Genomic DNA, 26,194 nt, shown 5'->3' with positions numbered 1-26,194 from the left:
TCAATAAGAATAGGCCCACACCCCGTCACCTAATAGTAAAATTTACAAGTCTCAGTGACAAAGAGAAAATCCTGAAAGCAGCCCGGGAAAAGAAGTCTGTAACATACAATGGTAAAAATATTAGATTGGCAGCAGACTTATCCACAGAGACCTGGCAGGCCAGAAAGAGCTGGCATGATATTTTCAGAGCACTAAACGAGAAAAACATGCAGCCAAGAATACTATATCCAGCTAGGCTATCATTGAAAATAGAAGGAGAGATTAAAAGCTTCCAGGACAAACAACAACTGAAAGAATTTGCAAATACCAAACCAGCTCTACAGGAAATATTGAAAGGGGTCCTCTAAGCAAAGAGAGAGCCTACAAGTGGTAGATCAGAAAGGAACAGAGACCATATACAATAACAGTCACCTTACAGGCAATACAATGGCACTAAATTCATATCTCTCAATAGTTACCCTGAATGTGAATGGGCTAAATGCCCCTGTCAAAAGACACAGGGTATCAGAATGGATAAAAAAACAAAACCCATCTATATGTTGCCTCCAAGAAACTCATTTTAAGCCTGAAGACACCTCCAGATTTAAAGTGAGGGGGTGGAAAAGAATTTACCATGCTAATGGACATCAGAAGAAAGCAGGAGTGGCAATCCTTATATCAGATCAATTAGATTTTAAGCCAAAGACTATAATAAGAGATGAGGAAGGACACTATATCATACTCAAAGGGTCTGTCCAACAAGAAGATTTAACAATTTTAAATATCTATGCCCCCAACGTGGGAGCAGCCAACTATATAAACCAATTAATAACAAAATCAAAGAAACACATCAACAACAATACAATAATAGTAGGGGACTTTAACACTCCCCTCACTGAAATGGACAGGTCATCCAAGCAAAAGATCAGCAAGGAAATAAAGGCCTTAAACGACACACTGGACCAGATGGACATCACAGATATATTCAGAATATTTCATCCCAAAGCAACAGAATACACATTCTTCTCTAGTGCACATGGAACATTCTCCAGAATAGATCACATCCTCGGTCCTAAATCAGGACTCAACCGGTATCAAAAGATTGGGATCATTCCCTGCATATTTTCAGACCACAATGCTCTAAAGCTAGAACTCAACCACAAAAGGAAGTTTGGAAAGAACCCAAATACATGGAGACTAAACAGTATCCTTCTAAAGAATGAATGGGTCAACCGGGAAATTAAAGAAGAATTGAAAAAAATCATGGAAACAAATGATAATGAAAATACAACAGTTCAAAATCTGTTGTATTCCTCTCAGGCAGTCCTGAGAGGAAAATATATAGCGGTACAAGCCTTTCTCAAGAAACAAGAAAGGTCTCAGGTACACAACCTAACCCTACACCTAAAGGAGCTGGAGAAAGAACAAGAAAGAAACCCTAAGCCCAGCAGGAGAAGAGAAATCATAAAGATCAGAGCAGAAATCAATGAAATAGAAACCAAAAAAACAATAGAAAAAATCAACAAAAGTAGGAGCTGGTTCTTTGAAAGAATTAATAAAATTGATAAACCCCTGGCCCGACTTATCAAAAAGAAAAGAGAAAGGACCCAAATAAATAAAATCATGAATGAAAGAGGAGAGATCACAACTAACACCAAAGAAATACAAACTATTATAAGAACATACTATGAGCAACTCTACGGCAATAAATTTGACAATCTGGAAGAAATGGATGCATTCCTAGAAACATATAAACTACCACAACTGAACCAGGAAGAAATAGAAAGCCTGAACAGACCCATAACCAGTAAGGAGATTGAAACAGTCATTAAAAATCTCCAAACAAACAAAAGCCCAGGGCCAGATGGCTTCCCGGGGGAATTCTACCAAACATTTAAAGAAGAAATAATTCCTATTCTCCTGAAACTGTTCCAAAAAATAGAAATGGAAGGAAAACTTCCAAACTCATTTTATGAGGCCAGCATCACCTTGATCCCAAAACCAGACAAGGATCCCACCAAAAAAGAGAGCTATAGACCGATATCCTTGATGAACACAGATGCGAAAATACTCAACAAAATACTAGCCAATAGGATTCAACAGTACATTAAAAAGATTATTCACCACGACCAAGTGGGATTTATTCCAGGGCTGCAAGGTTGGTTCAACATCCGCAAATCAGTCAATGTGATACAACACATCAATAAAAGAAAGAACAAGAACCATATGATACTTTCAATAGATGCTGAAAAAGCATTTGACAAAGTACAGCATCCCTTCCTGATCAAAACTCTTCAAAGTGTAGGGATAGAGGGCACATACCTCAATATCATCAAAGCCATCTATGAAAAACCCACCGCAAATATCATTCTCAATGGAGAAAAACTGAAAGCTTTTCCACTAAGGTCAGGAACACGGCAGGGATGTCCATTATCACCACTGCTATTCAACATAGTACTAGAGGTCCTAGCCTCAGCAATCAGACAACAAAAGGAAATTAAAGGCATCCAAATCGGCAAAGAAGAAGTCAAATTATCACTCTTCGCAGATGATATGATACTATATGTGGAAAACCCAAAAGACTCCACTCCAAAACTGCTAGAACTTATACAGGAATTCAGTAAAGTGTCAGGATATAAAATCAATGCACAGAAATCAGTTGCATTTCTCTACACCAACAGCAAGACAGAAGAAAGAGATATTAAGGAGTCAATCCCATTTACAATTGCATCCAAAACCATAAGATACCTAGGAATAAACCTAACCAAAGAGACACAGAATCTATACTCAGAAAACTATAAAGTACTCATGAAAGAAATTGATGAAGACACAAAGAAATGGAAAAATGTTCCATGCTCCTGGATTGGAAGAATAAATATTGTGAAAATGTCTATGCTACCTAAAGCAATCTACACATTTAATGCAATTCCTATCAAAGTACCATCCATCTTTTTCAAAGAAATGGAACAAATAATGCTAAAATTTATATGGAACCAGAAAAGACCTCGAATAGCCAAAGGGATATTGAAAAAGAAAGCCAACGTTGGTGGCATCACAATTCCGGACTTCAAGCTCTATTACAAAGCTGTCATCATCAAGACAGCATGGTACTGGCACAAAAACAGACCCATAGATCAATGGAACAGAATAGAGAGCCCAGAAATAGACCCTCAAATCTATGGTCAACTCATCTTCGACAAAGCAGGAAAGAATGTCCAATGGAAAAAAGACAGCCTCTTCAATAAATGGTGCTGGGAAAATTGGACAGCCACATGCAGAAAAATGAAATTGGACCATTTCCTTACACCACACACAAAAATAGACTCAAAATGGATGAAGGACCTCAATGTGCGAAAGGAATCCATCAAAATCCTTGAGGAGAACACAGGCAGCAACCTCTTCGACCTCTGCCGCAGCAACATCTTCCTAGGAACAACGCAAAAGGCAAGGGAAGCAAGGGAAAAAATGAACTATTGGGATTTCATCAAGATCAAAAGCTTTTGCACAGCAAAGGAAACAGTTAACAAAATCAAAAGACAACTGACAGAATGGGAGAAGATATTTGCAAACGACATATCAGATAAAGGACTAGTGTCCAGAATCTATAAAGAACTTAGCAAACTCAACACCCAAAGAACAAATAATCCAATCAAGAAATGGGCAGAGGACATGAACAGACATTTCTGCAAAGAAGACATCCAGATGGCCAACAGACACATGAAAAAGTGCTCCATATCACTCGGCATCAGGGAAATACAAATCAAAACCACAATGAGATATCACCTCACACCAGTCAGAATGGCTAAAATCAACAAGTCAGGAAATGACAGATGCTGGCGAGGATGTGGAGAAAGGGGAACCCTCCTACACTGTTGGTGGGAATGCAAGCTGGTGCAGCCACTCTGGAAAACAGCATGGAGGTTCCTCAGAATGTTGAAAATAGAACTGCCCTATGACCCAGCAATTGCACTATTGGGTATTTACCCTAAAGATACAAATGTAGTGATCCAAAGGGGCACATGCACCCGAATGTTTATAGCAGCAATGTCCACAATAGCCAAACTATGGAAAGAACCTAGATGTCCATCCACAGATGAATGGATCAAGAAGATGTGGTATATATACACAATGGAATACTATGCAGCCATCAAAAGAAATGAAATCTTACCATTTGCGACAACATGGATGGAACTAGAGCGTATCATGCTTAGCGAAATAAGTCAAGCAGAGAAAGACAACTATCATATGATCTCCCTGATATGAGGAAGTGGTGATGCAACATGGAGGCTTAAGTGGGTAGGAGAAGAATAAATGAAACAAGATGGGATTGGGAGGGAGACAAACCATAAGTGACTTTTAATCTCACAAAACAAACTGAGGGTTGCTGGGGGGAGGGGGTTTGGGAGAAGGGGGTGGGATTATGGACATTGGGGAGGGTATGTGCTTTGGTGAGTGCTGTGAAGTGTGTAAACCTGGTGATTCACAGACCTGTACCCCTGGGGATAAAAATATATGTTTATAAAAAAAAAAAAAAAAAAAAAAGAGAAAGGACCAATACCCAACTTTTGTAGCAACATGGACGGGACTGGAAGAGATTATTATGCTGAGTGAAATAAGTCAAGCAGAGAGAGTCAATTATCATATGGTTTCACTTATTTGTGGAGCATAACAAATAGCATGGAGGACATGGGGAGTTAGAGAGGAGAAGGGAGTTGGGGGAAATTGGAAGGGGAGGTGAACCATGAGAGACTATGGACTCTGAAAAACAATCTGAGGGTTTTGAAGGGGTGGGGGGTGGGGGGGTGGGGGGGTGGGGTACTAGGTGGTGGGTATTATAAAGGGCACGAATTGCATGGAGCACTGGGTGTGGTGAAAAATAATGAATACTGTTATGCTGAAAATAAAAAATAAATTTATAAAAAAAAAAAAAAAAAGAAAAGAGTTAATAACTGGCTTTCAAGAAATGCCACCTAACGGGCTTAGAAATGGGTTATTTCAACCTGGTTTTCATTTTTGTTGTTGTTTTGTTTGTTTAGTATAAAATCTATTCCTTTAACCTTAAAAAAAAAAAAAAAAAAAAAGAAATGAAACAGTAGAAAAAGCCCGTCGCATTCCCATCGTCCCTTTCTCTAATCAGGCAGATATTATAAATGACTTTCAAATCATTTAAGTAGCTTCCACTTGGCCTTTTGGAGGTGCAACATGACATATACAAAATAGCCTTGCCTTCTGATCTGTGTACATGTCCTATTGATTTTCAATGTCCAAGAGAATCTTTATCTTTTTAAAGACTTACTTGAGAGGGAGAGAGCACATGGTAGGAGGTGGTGAACAGAGGTAGAGGGAGAGAGAGTCTTAAGCAGACTCTGTGCTGAGCGTGGAGCCCGCCAAGGGATTCAGTCTCATAACCCCATGATCACGACCTGGGCGGAAACCATGGGTGAGAGGCTTAACTAACTGTGCCAACCAGGCACCCTTCCAAGAGCATTTGCAGGTGTCTCATGAATTTTCTTATATAACTTTTTTCCAAACTAACATTAAGGTGTTTTGTGCCTCTTGCTAAAAAAATATTTGATTTCTGTGCTTCTTTAAAACCCCTAGTACAAGACAATGGTAATTTGAATATTTTAATGCCAGTGCATTACTTAGGAAAGTACTTCATGACACTGCCACAATTTTTATTACAAATATGAGCAAATGGAAGGAAGTTTTTCTCATGAGATTAAGAGGCTCTTAAAGACAACAGATTTTTCTCCCAAAGTTGTCTATAGATCTGCCCAAACCTTTACAGCATTTTAGCAGATACCTTTAAGTATTAAATCTTTCTTCTGGATGTTCTTATTTTTTGAAGTGTAAATGCCTCTGTAAATCAATTCAAATCACATGGGCATTAATTTATTGGCTGTACAACAAAAACCATCATCAATGACATAAGTAGGTGGCTCTTTGGAATGAAAATAAGGAGTTTGACCTTATGTCTCAGTTTATGAATATGCTAATAACTATTAATTTGCTCTGTTTTGTGGATTTTTGTTCCAGCAGCTCTTTAAGAACTTTGAAATGGCAACTTGCCAAGTGACTTACTCTCTCTCTCTCTCAAAAAGGGCATATTTGAGATAATATTTGAATAATAAAAACAATAGTAGACAAGTGGAAGAAGAGGCAAAGAGGAAATCATTTCAAGGTATGTCTGTATCGACCTAGTTTAGTCAAATGAAAGATGTAAAATGACCATGATTTGTGCAATATGTTACATTTTGGTTATGCAAACAAGTATTTAAAACATATAAAAAGATTAAAGTATTAGCCTTAAGGTATTGTAAATAGCAACAGTGTCAACACTGCATATATAAGCTGCTAAAATTAAATTATGGAATTCTCTCATCAGAGTGAAGAACTAAGTTGTTAAAATTAAATCAGTGGAAGAAATCTACACTGAATAAGCCATAATTTGATATTGAAATGAACCATATCTATTCCACAAGGTCCACACATGCTCCCTTTCTCTTCTCCCTTCTCTGCTCCCCCAGGCAGTTCTCTACCCAAATCTTTATCAACTCTGAACTGATCACTGCCATCTCATTCTCACCTCTGATTATGGCCACGAGTTAGACTTCTCTTTTTAATTACACTATCATTCCAGATGAGGGAACCTAACAGGCAACATGTCCCCAAACAGTCTCCTTTTCTTTCCCCTCCCGATTTTTGGCCCAGTGGTTCATCAAAGTGCTCAAGTCAGAAACCTGTGAATCATCCAGGGGATTCCTTCTCTATTCATCTCTACATCCCACTGATAACTCTCTCCTTTTGCCTATTCTCTCTTTTTAATATCCGCATTGTTTACCTCTTCTCTTTCCAATGCCACTTCTGCATTCAATTCCTTATCACTTCTCACACGAATTCTAACGGGTGTCTGCTCCTCCTTACTCTTCCAACTTACTAGCTATACGTTGGAGTGAGCTCTCTAAAATGTGGATTTGATCAAGTTCTTCTCAGCTTTGTCATCCCAAGACTCGTCGTCACTTCTAAGACCAAGCTCAAACTTTTGAGTGCAGCCTGGCCTTTGTCTTGTTCCAGACTCATCTGTTGCGATGCTGTTGTACCTGTGTTTCGGCCAGGTTGAATGACTCGTGATCCCTCAGATGATCCTTTCTTTATCTTTACAGATCCTCTTCTGGATTGCTTTTCCTCTGTTCTTTATTCAGAAAATTTCTTGGCATACTTTAGGACTCCGCTCAAGTACAGTTTCCTTCAGGGGTCTACTTTGTACTCCACATTCTCCTTCATCCTAGTCACAGTGCCTGGTTTGTATTTCTAACATACTGTATATTTCATCTGGCTGTAATTATTAATTTATATGTTTCCTTCCCAAAAATTGGAGTTCTGAAAGGATGGAACAGTGGTCTACTCATTGTTTCATCTCTAGTGCCTGGGATATAGCCAACAGATTTATAGTACCACACTGTATACCAAGCACTATAAGAAGTGCTGGGCTACAAAGGTAAATAATGCAGATAGCACAGGGCTTGGCATATTCACATATCTACCCATGTATCTACACACCAATCCCCCCACCCACCCATCCAGTAAATAATAGTTGAGCACCTACTAAGTACCGATAATGTATTCTCTAACGGTTAACAAAGGAATGTGATCTCTCTTCTTGTGAAGCTTAAAATCTAAGAGAAATAGATATTAGGAGAGGAAATACACTCTTCTAAATTATGAAAAGTCTATGAGGGGCAAGAACAGAATATTATAAGATATTATAAGATAAGATATAAGTGATATAGGGAATCTTCTTTAGAATGGGTTACAAGGGAAGGTTGCGCTGAAGAATGGCCAAGTCACTAGACAGTAAGCCATATGTGTTTGGTAAATAAACAAGTGACCTAAAACAAAGTTGTAAATGGTTGTTCTGGAGGAAGCCTATTCCTTTGCTATGGCATGTAAGAGACCAGTAGGTTCCAGGGGCTGAAAGGTCACAGGTGCTGAAGCTTCTGAAAGGTGAAGACTATCTTCTGTGAGGGTCATAGCCCTCATCCACAGAGTTGGTCAACATACAACTATGGGCAAAAGAGAAGAGGAGGGCGCTTTGTGGATCCTTTCCCTAAGGTTTGAGTCTGAGAAGAGCACAATAGCACTGGAGAGGATTTCCCCTGGAAGGCTTCTTCAACCAGACCATCTTACCAAGGACTGAGACCCTGTGCAGATTTAGAGTTGGGTTTCTTTACTATATGACTGTCTCCTTTCTCTTTTATCTTCACTTGTCTTTGTACTCTGGACTAGCTCAGCATCTTGACTCCATGTAACAATTTCTTGAGGCCGCAGTGCCTGCTATTTGACCTTTTTCCTATTTCTTCTTCAATTATCTTCTATCTATTTAATCTCTTTTTGTCTTGTTTTCGCCTTGCTTTACTTCACTGTAGGTCTCATTTCCAGAGCTAAGGGATTTTTAATTCTATTTTATATTCTTATGATATTTTGTTCTCTGATTTTTACTTGCATCTTTTTTGCTTTTTAACACTTACTTTAACATTTTAGCTTTCAAACTATGGAGCCTATGCCAAAATAAAACCTATTTATTTTTAACCCATCATTTAAAATTCTTGACTTTCAGAATTTTAAACTTTTTTTTAAAAAAATATTTTCTTTGTTTATTTGACAGAGATAGATAACAAGTAGGCAGAGAGGCAGGCAGAGAGAGAGAGAGGGAAGCAGACTCCCCGCAGAGCAGAACGCCCGACATGGGACTCGATCCCAGGATCCTGAGATCATGACATGAGCCAAAGGCAGAGGCTTTAACCCACTGAGCCACCCAGGCGCCCCAGAATTTTAATCTTTTAAAAATTATTTTAATTTAATTTTCATGTTGTTTCATTATTTTATTTTCATTTCTTAGTTTTTAAAATTAACCATTCTGAATTAAAGAAATTTGTTTATTAACAAAATTTGTGAGACCTATGAAAGAACAAAGAAAGGAAATAATGACCTGCAATTGCACTATCCTGAGCTAGCCACTGTCAAAATAATATGTATATCTACTATATACTATAGAGGAATGTATTATATGCACCTATATGAAAATATGTGTATTTATGCATATGTATTAAACATAAGATTAATAATACATGGAATTTTATATTTAATTTTTTATTTAAATTTATATTTAGGACATGTCACTACATTATTAATACTTTTTAAACATTTCCAGGTAGATTCCAATATGGGTTCTTGGGCAAGAAGAGTCTTTGAGCATTCTAAACTGGTCTGGACACTTTATTTCCCATTCCTCAAAAAGAATTTGACTTGCTCAGAGACCTTCTAAAGAAGACACAAATTATCCTAGTGGACTGGATACTGAGGATCGGAGCTTACCAGACCCCCTTATCAGAAATAGTCCCAGTTCTCAGCTCTTTCTTAGATGTCTTAGATCACCTGTTACACAAACACTGGAGAAATGTGAACCCATCTGGTTTTTTGTAGCCTCTGTTCCAGCACATGGGTTTGTTGAATGAGTAGTTGATGAGCTCCAATTTTTGACTCTGTATGTGAGTCTATATGCACTTACGCTTATGACACTTGTGCCTGTCTTGAAGTCCAAACCACTGTTTGGTAAATAGGTCCTTAAGTTTCTTTCCAATCCGGGAAACTTATGTCTGATTCCAATTCTTAAGTGTTCCCAATATTATTATGACAGGATGCAACAAGGAGCCTCTACAAACCACATTCATTGTCTTGGCCAAGACGGAGTTTTGGCTCAGGTGTAACATCTCCCCTGGCCTCAATGCAAAGCTATTCACACTTTCATCAGACTGCCTTGGTCAGTTAAAAGTGAGTTGATTTCCATCAAGCTTTCTGGGCTGAGGATATCGTGGAGCAATCTAGGACAACCTAGAAACTTTAGATACCTGGTATGATGGTAATTGTGATGTGTTCCCAGAAAGGATATCAGCTGAGATATCCTGAGAAATAGGTGCAGTAGCAGAAATTTCTGGACCTGAATTATCCTGGGAGGCGCTGAGCTGCAGGTATCTGTTTCGACCATGTAGGACAAGTCTGTTTGGAGCAAGACAAGATAAGAATAGAGGTAAATAGGGTTTTTAGCTTTTTAGTTCTTTGTTTCTCATAGCTGTTGAAACAAATCACCATAAACTTAGTGATTTAAAACAACATGAATTTATTCTTTTATAGTTCCAGAAGCCAGAAGTACAAAATCAGTTTCACGAGGCTAATTTCAAGGTGTCAGCAGAACTGGTTCTTCTGGAGGCTCTAGGAGAGAACCCATTTCAGGCCTCTTGCATGTCTAGAAGCTGTTGACATTCCTTGGGGTGGCATCATTTTTTAAAATCTCTCTCTGCTTTAGTCATCACATTTCTATCTTATCTCCTGCCTTCCTTTTATAAGGATCCCTATGATATGTTAGGCCCACCTAGATAATCCACAATGATTTTCCCAACTCAAAATCCTTAATAGTATCCGCAAAGTCCCTTTTGCCATATAAGGTGACATTGACAGTTCCTGGGGTCGAATTCCAGGAAATGAGAATCTTTGATTTCCTAGAGAGTAGGTAAAGAAATAATTTCTGTTCCAAAAATTCTTGGTAATTTGTTTGTATCATGTAGACCCTCTAAATGGATAGGATAAAGCAGAAAAATTCAAACAGGAGTCTCAAATACAGGAGTTCATAAGATGTTAAGTCAGATAATATCTCTTGGCCTAAGAGGTCACCTGGAAGATAATGTAGCCATTTCATAGACCAAGCACCATTATGGTATAGTCACACGGATGAAGCATGTTCTGAAGCCCATCTTCCACTCATCACTTTTCTGGATTCAGAAAAGTTATAGGGCCTCTGGGGTATAGTTTGTTAAAGCTTGTATCCCATCGAGTTAAGACAGGAGGCTAGAGAGTAGATAATCAGCAAAGATTGTGACTGCTTAATGCCATGGTGGTCTCTGCGTAGAGCTCTCCATTCTTTTTCTTTATGAAGAATAGGGGGAGTCCTACAGGGACAGTTGCAGGATTCCTGCTTCAGGCTGGTGTCCATTATATTCCTGTGACGTACCTTAGCTCAGAGAAAGGAAAATGAGTTCTTGGGACCTAGGCACATCGGCTGCAAAGTTGTCTCTCGATCAGAGCTGGGGTAGCAAACAACCAATTGTTTCTTCTTTTTTAAATTTTAAAAAAGATTTTATTTATTTATTTGACAGAGAGAGAGAGAACACAAGTCGGGGGAACAGCAGGCAGAGGCAGAGAGAGAAGCAATCTCCCTACTGAGCAAGGAGCCCCATGTGGGACTACATCCCAGGATGCTGGGGTCATGACCCGAGCCAAAGGCAGCCTCTTAACTGACTGAGCCACCCAGGGATCCCACAACCAATTGTTTCTTATGTCTGTGAAAACAAGCAACTCAGGCAGAAACTTGGAACCATCCTTGACATGTCTCTTTCCTGCTAATAAATCAAGTTCTATCAATTCTAGTCTCAGTATACCATTTTAACCATCCACTTCCCTTCACTTCTACTCTCTTTGTCCTGGCCTTGATAAGATCTCACCTGGATTTCTGAAACAGCCTCCTAATTTCTCCTCTATATTCTATCTCATCACCCTTATTCTACTCTCTATAGTAAAATAAGACTTCATGTGGCTCTCTGGGTCGGGTCAGGTCCCCTGGGAAGCAAATGCCAAGACAGACCTAGAAGTGTAAGAGATTTATTTGATGGGAGGGTGGGGGGTGGGGGGGATACTGTGAAAGATAAAGAAAAGAGGGAGGAGTCTGATGAGAAACCTGAGAATACAGATTTCCTGTGAGAGGAGTCCCAACCCAATGGCTTGGCTCTAATACCTTCACTGAAGGGTGCTCAGGCATGGGTTGGAAGCAGCCCAGGGGAAGTGTGACCGACCTCAGGGTGGAGACTGGTGGATGCAGGTGTGTCAGCCAGAAGTTATCAGTTAACTACGTTCCTCACAGCCGATTCTCTCCAAGATTTGAGTGGCAGATTCCTATGACTATCATGTTCTCCTTTGTAGAATACTTCCTTAGCTTCTCCTTTGAGCCCCTTAACGTGGCGCACAAGCCCTGGCTCTTGTGTGTTTCTACAGCCTCATTTCAGTTTTCCTTTTCTACGTTTCTCAGCCAATGAACTGTTTCTGTACTGGGCCCTCTTTCCTCTTCCTTTTTATTTAAATAACTCTTCATCTTTCCCCAGGTTTCTGCTTAAATATCTCTTCCTCCCAAAATCTGCCCACCCCTCTACTTACTCCCATCCATTGGTCTGTCCATCCATCCATTGACACAATGCTGATTTTAAAGTAGTACATATAGATGAGGAAAACAAAAAACAGCAACAAAACCCTCACTCTTCAAATGTAGCCCCTTTTAACTATTTCTGATTTTAATCTAGTAGTTATCATAAACTCAAATTATACCTTTGATTTTGAGTTTATAAAATTTGAGCACCTATTGGCTTTATGCTGTGAGTGGTAAAGAATTTAGAGCACTTAACGTTCATCATCCCTCCTCTTCCCGTTTCCACCTCCAAGTTCAGGTTAGGTATATTCTTACCTATGTAAGTGTTTACCTTTGTAAGTTTGTGTTATTTTATATTTGTATCTAATAACTCTTTGCTCTAAAAAGAAGTAACTTGTTCTATAAAATGAAGAAATAAGCTCAGCTCTCTACTTCCCTCTCCTGTCCCTTCTTTTTTAATCTTAATCATTCAGTTACTTGTATCTTAACAAGGCTTCTACTTTCTTTCTATTATATAGAAAACACACTCGTTTTCCATGCTTTTCCTGTAATTCTAAAAATGGAAAGCCAGTAAAATGTGTTTACATTATCCAGTATGTAAAGACCATACACTGGTAAAGCAGCTAGTGTGTTTGGACTCACATAGACAGCAATGTTTGTATGACCAACTCTGTCCCTTCAGAATGAGAATGTTTCAAGCATTCTCTTTTCTTTCGCTCCAAAATATGGCTCAAAATTGAGTTTCCATTTGCCTTTCTCTTTTCTTCTTGGCAGGAAAAATACCAGTCATCATTTTACTATAGGGCTTCTGTGTTTTAATCATACCATCGGCACAACAGAATCTCCTTTCTGATTCTTCTATTTTATTTCCTTGGCATCCTGAAACCTCTTGATTCAGGAGACATTGCCATTGTCTCCTGAATTTCTTTTTTATCTCGATGAAGAAAATCCTCAAGTCATTTTTTTTTTTTTGAGAAGTCTATGTGGGACATGATTTTCTGAGTATCTGAACAATGGAGTGACACTATTGTGTCGTACGTTAAGAGTGTGTACTCTGCAGCCCAACTCTGGGGGTCCAAAGCCTAGGTCTGCCTCTTATGAGTAGCACAATCTTGGGCAACTTTCTCATCCTCTTAATGCTTCTCTTTTCTCATTTGTGAAACCAGAGATAATAATTGTATCAAATTAATTGGATTGTTCTGAGGATTAAATAAGTTAATAATTACAAAGTACCTGGTTCGTAGTAAGTAAAATAAATATTAGCCATTATGATAGGCTTGAAAATGTTACTATTTTCCCTTACCCTTGAAGGACAGTTAAATTACTCTGGATATAGAATTCTAGATTCAAAATCCTTTTAAGTTTCTACAGAAACTTAAGTGTTGCTATTTCAATGCTTAATTTTATTTCCTTTATAGATGACCTACTTTCTTATGTTTACCTTTTAACCATTCGGGGATATTTTTACCTTTTCTGTTTATGCTTGAAATTCCGAAATTTCATGAGGATATATCTATGTATGGTGTTTCTTTCATACTCCTTACTACTTGGTGAACTTCATTCCGAGAATTCTAGTTTTTCTCCCAATGACCTTCTGTTCTATTATTATTTCTTTTCCTTCCTTGCGTTATCTTTTTTAGTTATATTGCCCATTTCTGCAACTTTATTTTCAAGTTCACTAATTTAGCCTTCAATCTTGTTCATTCAGTTAATTCTATTACTTAGCTTTTCTATTTCTTTTAATAGTCATATTTTAAGGCCTCTGATTTTCTCACTGATCTATTTAAAATTATTATTTTTTAAGTTTATTTTCTAGAGAGCTTGCATGTGTGTGTGCAGGGAGGGGTAGAGGGAGAGAATCTTTAAGCAGACCAGCAGACCCCCCCACTGAGCACAGAGCCCAACTGGGTCTCTATCCCATGACCCATGAGATCATGACATGAGTCAAAACCAAGTGTCAGATGCCCAACTAAATGAGCCATCAAGGCACCCCTTGTTGATCTTTTTTTATAACAGCCTATTTTCTTTTCTTCAATATCCTCTTAAATCTCTTTGGGAATACTATTTTTAATGTATGAAAGTTCTTTTCTCTTTCTTGCATCTTCTCTTTCTTCTTGATCAAATGTTTGTTGCTCATTGATCTTTTCTTTCATGCTTTAACTTTTTCTCAGATATTTGGCTGTCTGTTTATATTTAAGGTTAAAGGACCATGTTGGTTAGTATAGGTAGGCAACCTGAACTTACACAGCTCTGAGACCTGTTGTATAGTTCTGATTACCCAAAAACCCTCTCTCTTCATGGAGGTCTGACTTTGGGTAAAAGCTGGTTCCTGTGGATCAGGCACCCTTTAAATTCATGGGCAAAGGATGGGCATGCAATGAGCAAACTAAGGAGGCCTTCACTCTTGGAGTGGAGCTGACTCTGAGCTCAGCCAGTCAGTGTCCAAGGAGCCTCTAGACCTCCACACACACATATTTGTATGTTTTCTCTATTTTTAGTTTTGGGAGCCAAAGTTACTTTGGGCTCTTTTCTGCCTTTTTCTTCCAATCCCAACAGCCCTATCCAAGTGGATATGAAATGCCATGATCAGCTGGCCTTAATACAGATAAGAAGAGGATGGGGAACTTAGCTGCTCTCAGAATTTCTGTGCTTCCATCCAAATGACTTGATCTTTGTACGTGCAGAATACCATAGACTGGGTGACTTATTAATAACAGAAATTTATTTCTCACAATTCTAGAGGCTGGAAAGTCCAAGGTACTGGTAGATTTGATGTCTGGTGAGGTCCAGCTTCTTGGTTCATAGATGGTGATCTTGTTGCTGTGACCTCACATGGTGGAAGTGGCAGGGGAGATTTCTGGGGTCTCTTCCATAGGGGCACTAAACTCCCAGAGATCCCACCCCCCTCATACCATCACATTAGGGGATAGCATTTCTACCTATAAATGTCAGGGGTGGGAGCACACAAACATTCAGTCCATTGCAATCACCTTGAACTAGAACTTTCCTACTAATTTTTTTTTAAAATGAAATTTAAAACTTCTTTCATCTTTTGAAAGGTAATATATTCACATCATTTGAAATCACAAGACATAAAAAAGTACTACTATACTTTTAGTAAAACCTCTCTGGCTTAAAATATGAGACAGTTCCTTGAATTAAAAATGACAGATTTATTTACTTATGAATAACAACAGAAAAATCTTGAATTTCATAAAGGTTAGTTATGATTCTGGACTTTTTTTTTTTTTTGGATGGGGTCTGTCATAATTAGGAAAATTCCTAAGCAGGATTAAGAGCGTTCTTTTTACCTTTGCCTCATCTGCCTAGTACCTCCCTATTTTTCCAAAAGTTTACTACTATGAGGAGTGTAAATACAGTTGACTCTTAAATAATGAGAGGTTAGGGGTAACCTGCACAGTCAAAAATCTATGTATAACTTTTGAGGGGCACTGGGGTGGCTCAGTTGGTTAAGTGTCTGACTCTTGATCTCAGCTCAGGTCTTGGTCTCAGGGTCAGGTGTGGAGGCACCATGCTGGGCATGGAGCCTACTTAAAAAAAAAATCTGGTTTTAAGTTTTGAGTCCCCCCAAACTTAACTACTAATAGCCCACTGTTGGACATCTCACTGATAAGATAAACAATTGATTAACACATATTTTGTTATATATATTTTTACTATATTTTGAGCTACAGAAAGGAAAATGTTATTAAGAAAATCATACGGAAGAGAGCATACATTTACAGTACTCTGTTGCATTTACAAAAAAAAAAATCCTTATAAGTGGACCCATTCAGTTCTAACTCCTGTTGTTCATGTCAACTGTGTGTGTATATGCATATATAAATATCTTTATTTAACTCCAATAGAATATACTCCACACTGCTCTATATTTGCCTTTTTCACATTGGTGGTTCAATGGTAGAATTCTCACCTCCTATATTTGCCTTTTTCTTTTAATAATGTATCTTACAGATATTGTCTTTTTTTGAATTTTATTTTATTTAAATTCAATTAACATACCATGCATCATTACTTTTAGAGGTAGAGTTCAGTTATTTATCTGTTGCATGTAACACCCAGTGCTCATTATATCAAGTGCCCTCCTTAAAGCCCATCACCCAGTTATCCCATCCCCTACCCACCTCCCCTCCAGCAACACTCCGTTTGTTTCCTATAGCTAAGAGTCTCTTATGGTTTGTCTTCCTCTCTGATTTTGTCTTATTTTTCCGTCCCTTCCCCTCTAATCTTCTGTTTTCTTAACTTCCACATATGAGTGGAATCATATGATAATTTTCTTTCTCTGATCGACTAAATTTGCTTAGCATAGTATCCTCTAGTTCCATCCACATTGTTGTAAATGGTAAGATTTCATTTTCGGATGACTGAGTAATATTCCATTGTATGTGTGTGTGTGCATTTAAAATAGCTTCCTGGGGTGCCTGGGTGGCTCAGTGGGTTAAAGCCTCTGCCTTTGGCTCAGGTCATGATCCCAGAGTCCTGGGATCAAGCCCCGCATCAGGCTCTCTGCTCAGCAGGAAGCCTGCTTCCTCCTCTCTCTCTTCCTGCCTCTCTGCCTACTTGTGATCTCTGTCTCTCAAATAAATAAATAAATAAATAAATAAATAAATAAAATCTTAAATAAAGTAGCTTCCTCATTTTTATAGCCATATAGGATTCGATTTTATGAATGTGCTACAATTCAATCAGATTCTTACAACAATGCTTCAGTGAATAATACTGTACATGTGGTATTTACCATGTGTGCAAGTATACTGTAGAATAAATTTAAAGAGGCACAACTTTTGGGGCTATGGACATATGAACTATATACATATTTTATAAAGATTTTATTTATTTGTCAGAGAGAGAGAACACACAAGCAGAGTGAGCAGCACGCAGAAGGAGAAGTAGTCTCCCTGCTGAGCAAGGACCCCCTCCCGCCCATGCAGACTTGATCACAGGACCATGGGATTGTGACCTGAGCCAAAGACAGATCCTTGACCAAACAAGCCAGCCAGGAATCTCCCTTATTACCTTTCTTCTAATCTTCTTTTCAGAGGAAATCACATAACAGTTTGATGTGTATTCTTTTAAACTTCTCCCTTAATGTTTATTCAAATTCTATATAGTTTTAAAATGGAATTTTACAAAAATGCCAACATTTTTCACAGAACTAGAACAAATAATCCTAAAATTTGTATGAAACCACGAAAGACCCCGAATAGCCAAAGCAATCTTGAAAATGAAAAACAAAGCTGGAGAGATCACAGTTCCAGATTTCAAGTTATAGTACAAAGCTGTTGTAAACAAAACAGTATGGTACTGTAACAGAATTTCTTTTCCTTTAGTGCCTGCTGTTCTTGGTCAGGCCATGTTGAAGAATGAAGAGGTAGACCAGACAAAGAGTGGTGATCAGCAAAACAAAGTATATTGAGCTATAGTAAAGCTTATTGAATGATAGTACAGAGCTTCCAAAGAGGGAGGAAACCCTAGAGCGTTGCCCATGAACTTTATATTTTGCCAGCTATTGCCAAATGGACCTCTATAGGTGTTGTACCAATTAACACTCCCACTAGCAAGGTTTGAGAATGTTTTTTTCTCCCTACCCACCCAATACACAATACAGTGTACTATCAAATTTGAAGATACTTGTTCCTGTGACATGAAAAATAGTATCAATATAGTTTTCATTTGTAATTGTGGCCTCAGGATCCTTTCCTTCAATAATAGTCAGTCTTAACATTCCAGGTACAATCTGATAAAAATGGTGTAGCTTCTTTTGATTAGGATGGCTTGCAGGCCCGGAGCAAGGCCAGTAGATAAAGACAGCCACTAGACCTTGGGCCAATGAATCCCAGCCCTGGGAGCCCCCGGCATCAGTTCACTGACTGTGTCCTTTCAGACCCAGTAAACTCCCTTCACATCACTTAACAGTAGAGTGAGTGCCTTCACAGTAGACTTTCTTAGAACATAGCTTGTTGTCATTCTAAAGGTAAAACCTTATCCATTGGTTTTCTGTTGGTTTTTAAAATCATATGTCCAAAATAGACCTGGATTTCAGAATGCTCATCTTCCTATATTCTCATGTATTTTGAACTTTTATCTCTAGCTATCAGAGAAAAACCTTTGGTCAAGGGTAACTGCCAACCTCGGGGGACATGGACAAGTTCCCTGACTTGTATATCAGGAAGTTTTCTTGGGTTCTGATTATTTTCTTGGCAAGATGAATGTGATTTGCCTTCATACTTACATAGTTCCTGTCAAGGGACACATTGTAAAATTTGATATTGGCACCTTTTTATGTTCTTTCAACTTTTATTTATTCCACATACTCTGTAATTGGTTAAGTTGCTTCTGGGTACCTCAGTGCTAGGACTAGAGGTATGTTTGATGGAACCTTCCTAATAATATGGAAGTGTGTGAGAGAGCTCTTGTTGGAAACATTTTAAAAAGACAGATACATTTTCTACCCAAAATTTTTCTCCTCATATTTAGTAACCTAATCTGTTGGAGTTAAAAGGAAGAACATGGGATCAATCTGGCGGAATTTATCCATGTTTTTTTAGAAACTAGATTAGGGTGGTTATTGTTCCTATATCCTAACTACCATGACTATTTTAGATTTCATGAAAAGTGATGATTTCCACCTCATTATTTTTGTCTCAGAGTCTGTCTGTATTCATGATTAGACCATGGGACAATAGAAGATAAAGAGTAGCATGAAATGAAGGGCTGCAGATGATGCAAATTACTTTCTGAAAACTTTTAGAACTTTAAAAAATCACTCTCAAGTGCTTTGAAGGGGATGTTTCTTTTGCCATCTTCTATTATCAGGTGACTAATGATTTAAAACTGATTTAAACTGCACTATAGTTTAGCAAATTCTTCCTCTTACTGCATGGTTTGCAAGAGTGCTTAGCCTGCAGACAACTCTATAGTAAAGTAGCATATAAAAAAACATAGTAGCGGGCACCTGGGTGGCTCAGTGGGTTAAGCCACTGCCTTCGGCTCAGGTCATGATCTCAGGGTCTTGGGATCGAGTCCCGCATCGGGCTCTCTGCTCAGCAGGGAGCCTGCTTCCCTTCCTCTCTCTCTGCCTGCCTCTCCATCTACTTGTGATTTCTCTCTTTAAAAAAAAAAAAAAACATAGTAGGGTAACATATGAAAGGGAAATTAGAAGAGGTCACCTAGAATGTAATGAAATTTAAATCATATTATAAATTTTTCATTATCTGAAAAAAAATGTTCTCAGGTATCATAAACATGGAAAGACCTAAATTCGACTTAACTGTCCAGTGGTTATAGCAGATTCAGGGGCAAAGCCATACAAAGTATGAAGTTGATAAGTCATAAAAGTATAGATTTTATTCATTTTTCTGAGTGCCTGATTTTTCTAAGTTTATAAACCAAGGTTTAGTTCCCTAAACTTTGTGGACCCTACACTAACTTGCAGCCAGAGTGTTAATAATACACATCTAGGTATCATAATCATTTAAACAAAGAATACCTGAAGATTTCCTATGTTGACAATGATTGATAAACAACCCTCAATGAAGAGTTTTGAGCCTTTACTACTTGTTTGCTTTTATTAAGGTTATGAATATGGTTTTCTTAGTTGAGATGAGACTATGGTCTTTCTGCTTTTGGGAGAGATAGAACCTCTTCTCGCCTTCTGAAATATTGACCTATGGGCTTCTAGACATTCCATTCAAAAATCCATGCTAACTCCTTTGTTAAATTCTAAGTCTGGATTTCACAGATCAAAATTGTACTTGAAGTGCTGGTTGGCTTTGGGCTTTACCATCTCACTATAGATTCTTTCACATTTTATGAGAAGAAAATGTTAAGATTCCATATGATTATTTATGACATATGATCTTTTATTTATATTCCATTGCACTGGTATGAGTAAGGTTTGTGATAAGATGTATTATTAAGCTAGGAGCTTAATAAAGACTCTAGTGTTTTTATGCTTATGCATAACATGGAAATTGATAGGAATTTGCCAAACTCTGAGGCCATATTTATATGCAACCTTGGAAAAGGTGTAGACCCTAATGTCATACATTTTTGTGTCCTATTCCCCAATAAGTTTGCAAAGAGGTGAAGTAAAAATATTTTAGCGTTCTTCCAAGATAGCTCAGTTCTTGTTTGGGAATGGTTTTGAGAAGTTTAACATGTGATGTTAATAGATACCTATACTCTCATTCTATAATACTATCCTATAGAATTATAGTGGTGCCATGCTCTGTGCTCTGTACAAAACACAGTTCCCTGTGGCTGACTCTTATAAAATGGTGTGATCAGCATTTTTGTAGTGCATAAGCTGCAAGTAATGCAAGCTTGAAAATCAATTGTGTACAATTTTCTGTGAGACTGATTTTATCTAGAAGACTTGTATTCCTTTTTTAGGTATTTGAGATATAATTTCTTACTTGGGGAGTTTATAGAATAGGAGTTATAAATAGAGCTGATCTTGTTTTTAGGTTGTATCCTGTTAAGACACATCTAAAGAGCAATAATTCTCCTTTCACTAAAGTTGGCATACATTATAAAAAGAATTGTGTCACTTCTTCTTAATCCAGTTTTAGTACCCATATAATTATATTGCCAACATGTTTTTTTTTTTTTAATTCCAATTCTTGTTGGGGGATGAGAGTACATGGCAAGCTTATCTAATTACCTGTTTATTGAATAATCACTTACAGATGGTCTATTATGCCATTCCATCCTAAGTTCTAGTAATTCAGTGATGAATTAAGGCAAATTTCTTGGTCTGGAGGAATTTACCAGCTATAGTAAAATATTCAGACAACTAATTACAATGTCATTTTGCAATTTCTATATGGATATACAGATAATCTTCAATGGAAACAGAGTAAGAACCATTCAGCCAGTCCAGGGGTAGCATTTTAGCTGAGGCTTGAAATATGAAAAGAGTTTTCTAAATCCAGAGGCAGCAGAAGGAATATCATGTGCAACGAAAGGAAGTGTGAAAGCTTGGTGTAGTTCCAGCCTGTATGGGGGAACAAAAGGAAAGTACCTTTATTATAGATAAACTTGGATTAGATAATGAAGCTTAGGCTTCTTAATACTTCCTTCTAAATTACATTCATGTCCTAACCTGCAACACCACTTCCTCAAAGGGACAGAGCTTGTCCCTATAAAATTACCTTATAGATATGAGCAGCAAATGGGGTATGTAGGCAGATTGGCTGACTCTGGAAGGCTAAACCAGTGTATTCCCTGAAACTGATGAAGCAGATCACTCTGGCTTCATGAGAAGATGTGAGTTCGGGGTGATAGGCAGTTTAAAAGAGAACACGTGTTACTGTGGCAGAAGTCTCCTAAGCATGAGACAAAGGGAAAGAATGGAGAGGATATGCATTGAAACGTTTTGAACTGGCATGTGCAGTTTCCATTTTCATTATAATGAGAGTATTCAGTATTCAGTATGAAGGAGTCAAAGAAGGCAAGACTGGAGGCAGAAATATTATAGGAAACTATGGTAGGACTCTGGGGAGAGATGATCTGGGCTGGAACAAGGGTAGTAGAGATGGTTAAGAGTTGAAATTGGTGGGAACTGGCGTTTGATTGCCTCAGAAAAGCAAGAAAAAAAAATCTAGAATGACTTTCAGATTTATGGCTAAGGAAGTTGATTATAATTCATTAATCTAGGTAATACAAAGTGAAAACAATGGGGCAAATTCAGTTTGGGGCACATTGAGTTGAATATGCTTGGAAGAATTCGGAGTATAGATATTAGAAATTGGATAGCTGGATCTGGAGGTAACGAAAGGGATGTGAATTAGGGATAGAGATTTGGGTACTTAACAATTTGGTTATAGTTAAAACCAAAGGCATGATTAAGTGAGTTGGGGAGAATCTGTAGAATAGGACAAGAATGTGGTCCTACCTCTTCACTTCATGGGCCCGAATTAGTTAAGATGAATATGGGGTACTTATAGAGTCTACCTATCCTTTCTATCCTACACAGTGCAATGGTCTTTCTCTCTCTCTCTCTGTCTTAGAATATAGTTGTATAGTTTAAACTTGAACTCAATCTCAGGTTAATTAAGACTCTCCTATTGTTTCTTATAGGTCAATGTATTATAAGAGTATAAATTAGAGGCAAAATTTGAATTGTAGGCATTAAGACAAAACTAATTCTGACAAAATTTTTAGCTGTAATAAGCTCAGTTGACTAAGGCCCACAATAATAATTATTTAGAGATTGAGTAGGATGTATTGATAGCACTTACCAAGTCATTGTTCTAACCTTAGGGTATGATCTAAGATCATAGTTCTAAAGCATGCAATTTCAATGAAGGCAATAGCTGTCCCCAACTCCCCCCCACCAAGAAGGGGTTAAAAATTTGTTCTTTGGGGCAAAAAACTTAGATACGAGTATGGTGGTCCTCCATGGCACAAGCCTACCTGACAAAAATCTTTATTATTATTTTTTTTAACCTGATAAAAATCTTACTTCTTAGTACTTAATTTTTCTGGTTATGGAGAATTTAAATTAAATTTTTTTCTCCTTAGAAGCTAATAATGAAAAAAAGAAAAAGGCTAGAAATCACTATTCTTGAGGCACAAAGAAAATAATTTGCAGAAGAAATTAATTTTAGGTATCTTCCCTATGGTGTTTTAAGAAGGACTGGCTTGTCTTTTTTTTTTTTTTTTTTTTTTTTTTCTCTTCTAGAATTCATCCACCGAAGAGGAAGAGGATGGAACATAATCACTTGACCAAATTGTAAAGTTTTTGCCAGTATTTGGTATAGGGCTTATAGAAACTATGGGCATCTAATTACACAAACCTTCAACTCTGATTTTTTTTTTTTTTTTGTCCATCTGACACTAAAAATACCTGATGGTTTTGGATTTTAGCCAACGTGCTAAATAAATGTGTATAAACCTATCACTGACAATTTGAATACTAAATCTAGACCAACTCTTTGGGCTCAGGGATTCAATCTTTTATGTGACAGCGTGTGAATTAATCAGAACTTTTAAATTGTGAAAATAGAAACGTCCTCTGCATGTAAGTGCAAAAAGAATCCACGGGAAGGTTGGGGAACCAGACTTGAGCAGGTTCCAAGCAAGATGAGGCATGGCCAAGATCCCGCCACAGGCTGTCTCTGTTTAGGAGACTGCCAAGGGGCACAGTTGCCACTGGACATAGCCACAGCTGCTGGCAGCACTGCCCTGCATGTGTGCCGTCAAGAGACTCTGTGCCAAGCCACCGCAGCTGCTGTGATGACTCTCTGACCCTCTGCCTTGGGTTGTCATGGTCCAGTCAGGAGCCTGTGCTCAGGTCGGCTCTGCTGGCCAGGAGTCAGGGAATACTTACCCTTACTCTTGGTGAGGGGAGGTGGGGGCCCTGCTCCCATCTTGACACAATGCCAAGCATTCCTTACAATATCAGTAACTAAGATTGAAGTAATGATTTACAGTTTGTAGAGTGCCTCGGAATGCTTTTTATTTGAATCTTAGTACAACCCAAAGTATTTTCTGTTTTTGAGATGAGAAAACTAAAGTTCAGAGAGGTTAATTGACTAATCAAAAGTTGCAATGCCAAGGAAGAAATGGAAATTGTTGTGTGGCAGTCCTATACTAAAATGTAGTCCGCGATGCTTTTGCACAGTTTCTTTTTAAAAATATGCCTACTTTAGGGGGCGCCGGGGTGGCTCAGTGTGTTAAGCCTCTGCCTTTGGCTCGGGTCAGGGTCCTGGGATGGAGCCCAGCATGGGGCTCTCTGCTCAGCGGGGAGCCTGCTTTCCTCTCCCTCTGCCTGCCTCTCTGCCTACATGCAATCTCTCTCTGTCAAATAAATAAATAAAATCTTAAAAAAAATTATGCATATGTTAGGGCCACCTGGGTGGCTCAGTCAGGTAAGTGATCACCTTCTGCTCAGGTCAGGATCTTAGGATCTTGGGATCAACCCTCTGATTGGGCTCCCTGATTAGCAGGGAGTCTGCTTCTCCCTCTCCCTCTGCAGCTCCCTTTGACACTCCCTCTGCTTGTGCTCTCTTGCTTTCTCTGTCAGATAAGTAAATAGATAGATAGATAATACTTTAAACATTTTATTTAAACTTACATATTTAAATATTAGCTTTTGAACATGTAATCAGTATTAAATTGTTGATGATATAGTCTACTCTTTTTCTCCTACTAATCTTGAAAAAGCCAGTATGCTTTCTACTTATAGCACTCTTTTTAAAAAATTTATTTATTTATTTGACAGACAGAAATCATAAGTAGGCAGAAAGGCAAGCAGAGAGAGAGGAGGAAGCAGGTTCACTGCTGAGCAGAGAGCCCAATGTGGGGCTCGATCCCAGGACTCTGGGATCATGACCTGAGCCGAAGGCAGAGGCTTTAACCCACTGAGTCACCCAGGCTCCCCTACTTATAGCACCTTTCAATTAAGACACTAAATTTTTGTTGGATATACTTGCTCTTTATTTATATTTCATAAAATGTACTGTTGAAAACAATGATCTGTATACCCAAGTTCAAAATTAATTTTTTCGTATTGGTCCTATATTAACTTATATATATATAAATATATATATATATGCACATATACATACATATAGCATATGTACATATATATTATATGTATAATATATTTTATAATATAATATGTATATTATAATATATACATAATATACAATATGCATATTATTTATTATATGTATAATACATTTTATAATATAATATGTATTATACATATAATATATACATATATACATATATGTATATATACATATATAATATATAATATATACATATATACATATATAATATATATATACATATATATGTGTATATATATATAGATAGACTGCATACAGTATACATATAGTTTGATGTAGTTTGATGAGTTTGGAGAAGAGTATACATCTGTTAAAAAAATTATCACCATCTATGCCATCAACCTGTTACCTCCAACAATTTCTCCCTGTCTCTTGTTTTATAATTGTTACTATTATTTTTTGAGAAGAATACTTAAAATCTACCCTCTTAGCATATTTTAAAGTATTCAATACTGTTAACTATAGGCTCTATACTGTACAGTAGATCTCTAGGGCTTATTCATAACTAACTGAAATTTTATGCCCTTTGGCTACCACTTCTCTGTTTCCCTATTTTCCTAGTCTCTGGCAATCATTATTCCATTCTGTGCTTCTGAGTTTGACAATTTTAGATCTATTGTATAAATGGTATCATGTAAGTATTTGTTCTTTTGTATCTGGCTTATTTCACTTACATAATATCTTCCAGTTTTATTCATGTTGCAAATGGCAGAATTTTTTTAAAGACTGAATAATATTCTACTGTAGGTATATACCACATTTTTTTTAACCATTCATCCATGGATAGACACTTAGGTTTTTTCCCCATGTCTTGGCTATTGGGAATAATCCTGCAAGGGACATGAGAGTGCAGACATCTCTTTAAGATCTTTTTTAAAGAAAAAATTTTTTAGTATTATTTTTTTATTAACATATAATGTATTATTAGTCTCTTTAAGATCTGATTTCAGTTCCATTGGTTATGTACCCCAAATAGGATTGCCAGATCATAAGACGATTATGTTTTTAGTTTTTTGAGGAACTTGTTTTCTATAGCAGCTGCACCAATTTACATTCCCACCAAAGGTGTGCAAAGGTTCCCTTTTCTCTGCATCCTCACTGATATTTGTTACTATTATTTTTGGATAATAGGTAATATCATTGTGTTTTTGATTTGCATTTTCCTGGTGATTAGTGATTTTGAACATTTTTTCATAAGCTTGTTGTTGCCATTTATATATCATCTTCAGAAGAATGTCTATTCAGTTCCTTTGCCCATTTTTAAGTTTGAGTTTCTTTCTTTCTTTTTTTTTTTAAGATTTTTTTTTTATATAATTTTTTATTTTTTATAAACATATATTTTTAAGATTTTATTTATTTA

Source organism: Mustela nivalis (genome assembly GCF_964662115.1).
Source record: "Mustela nivalis genome assembly, chromosome: 7".
Taxonomy (NCBI): domain Eukaryota; kingdom Metazoa; phylum Chordata; class Mammalia; order Carnivora; family Mustelidae; genus Mustela; species Mustela nivalis.
This window is presented reverse-complemented; position numbering follows the sequence as displayed.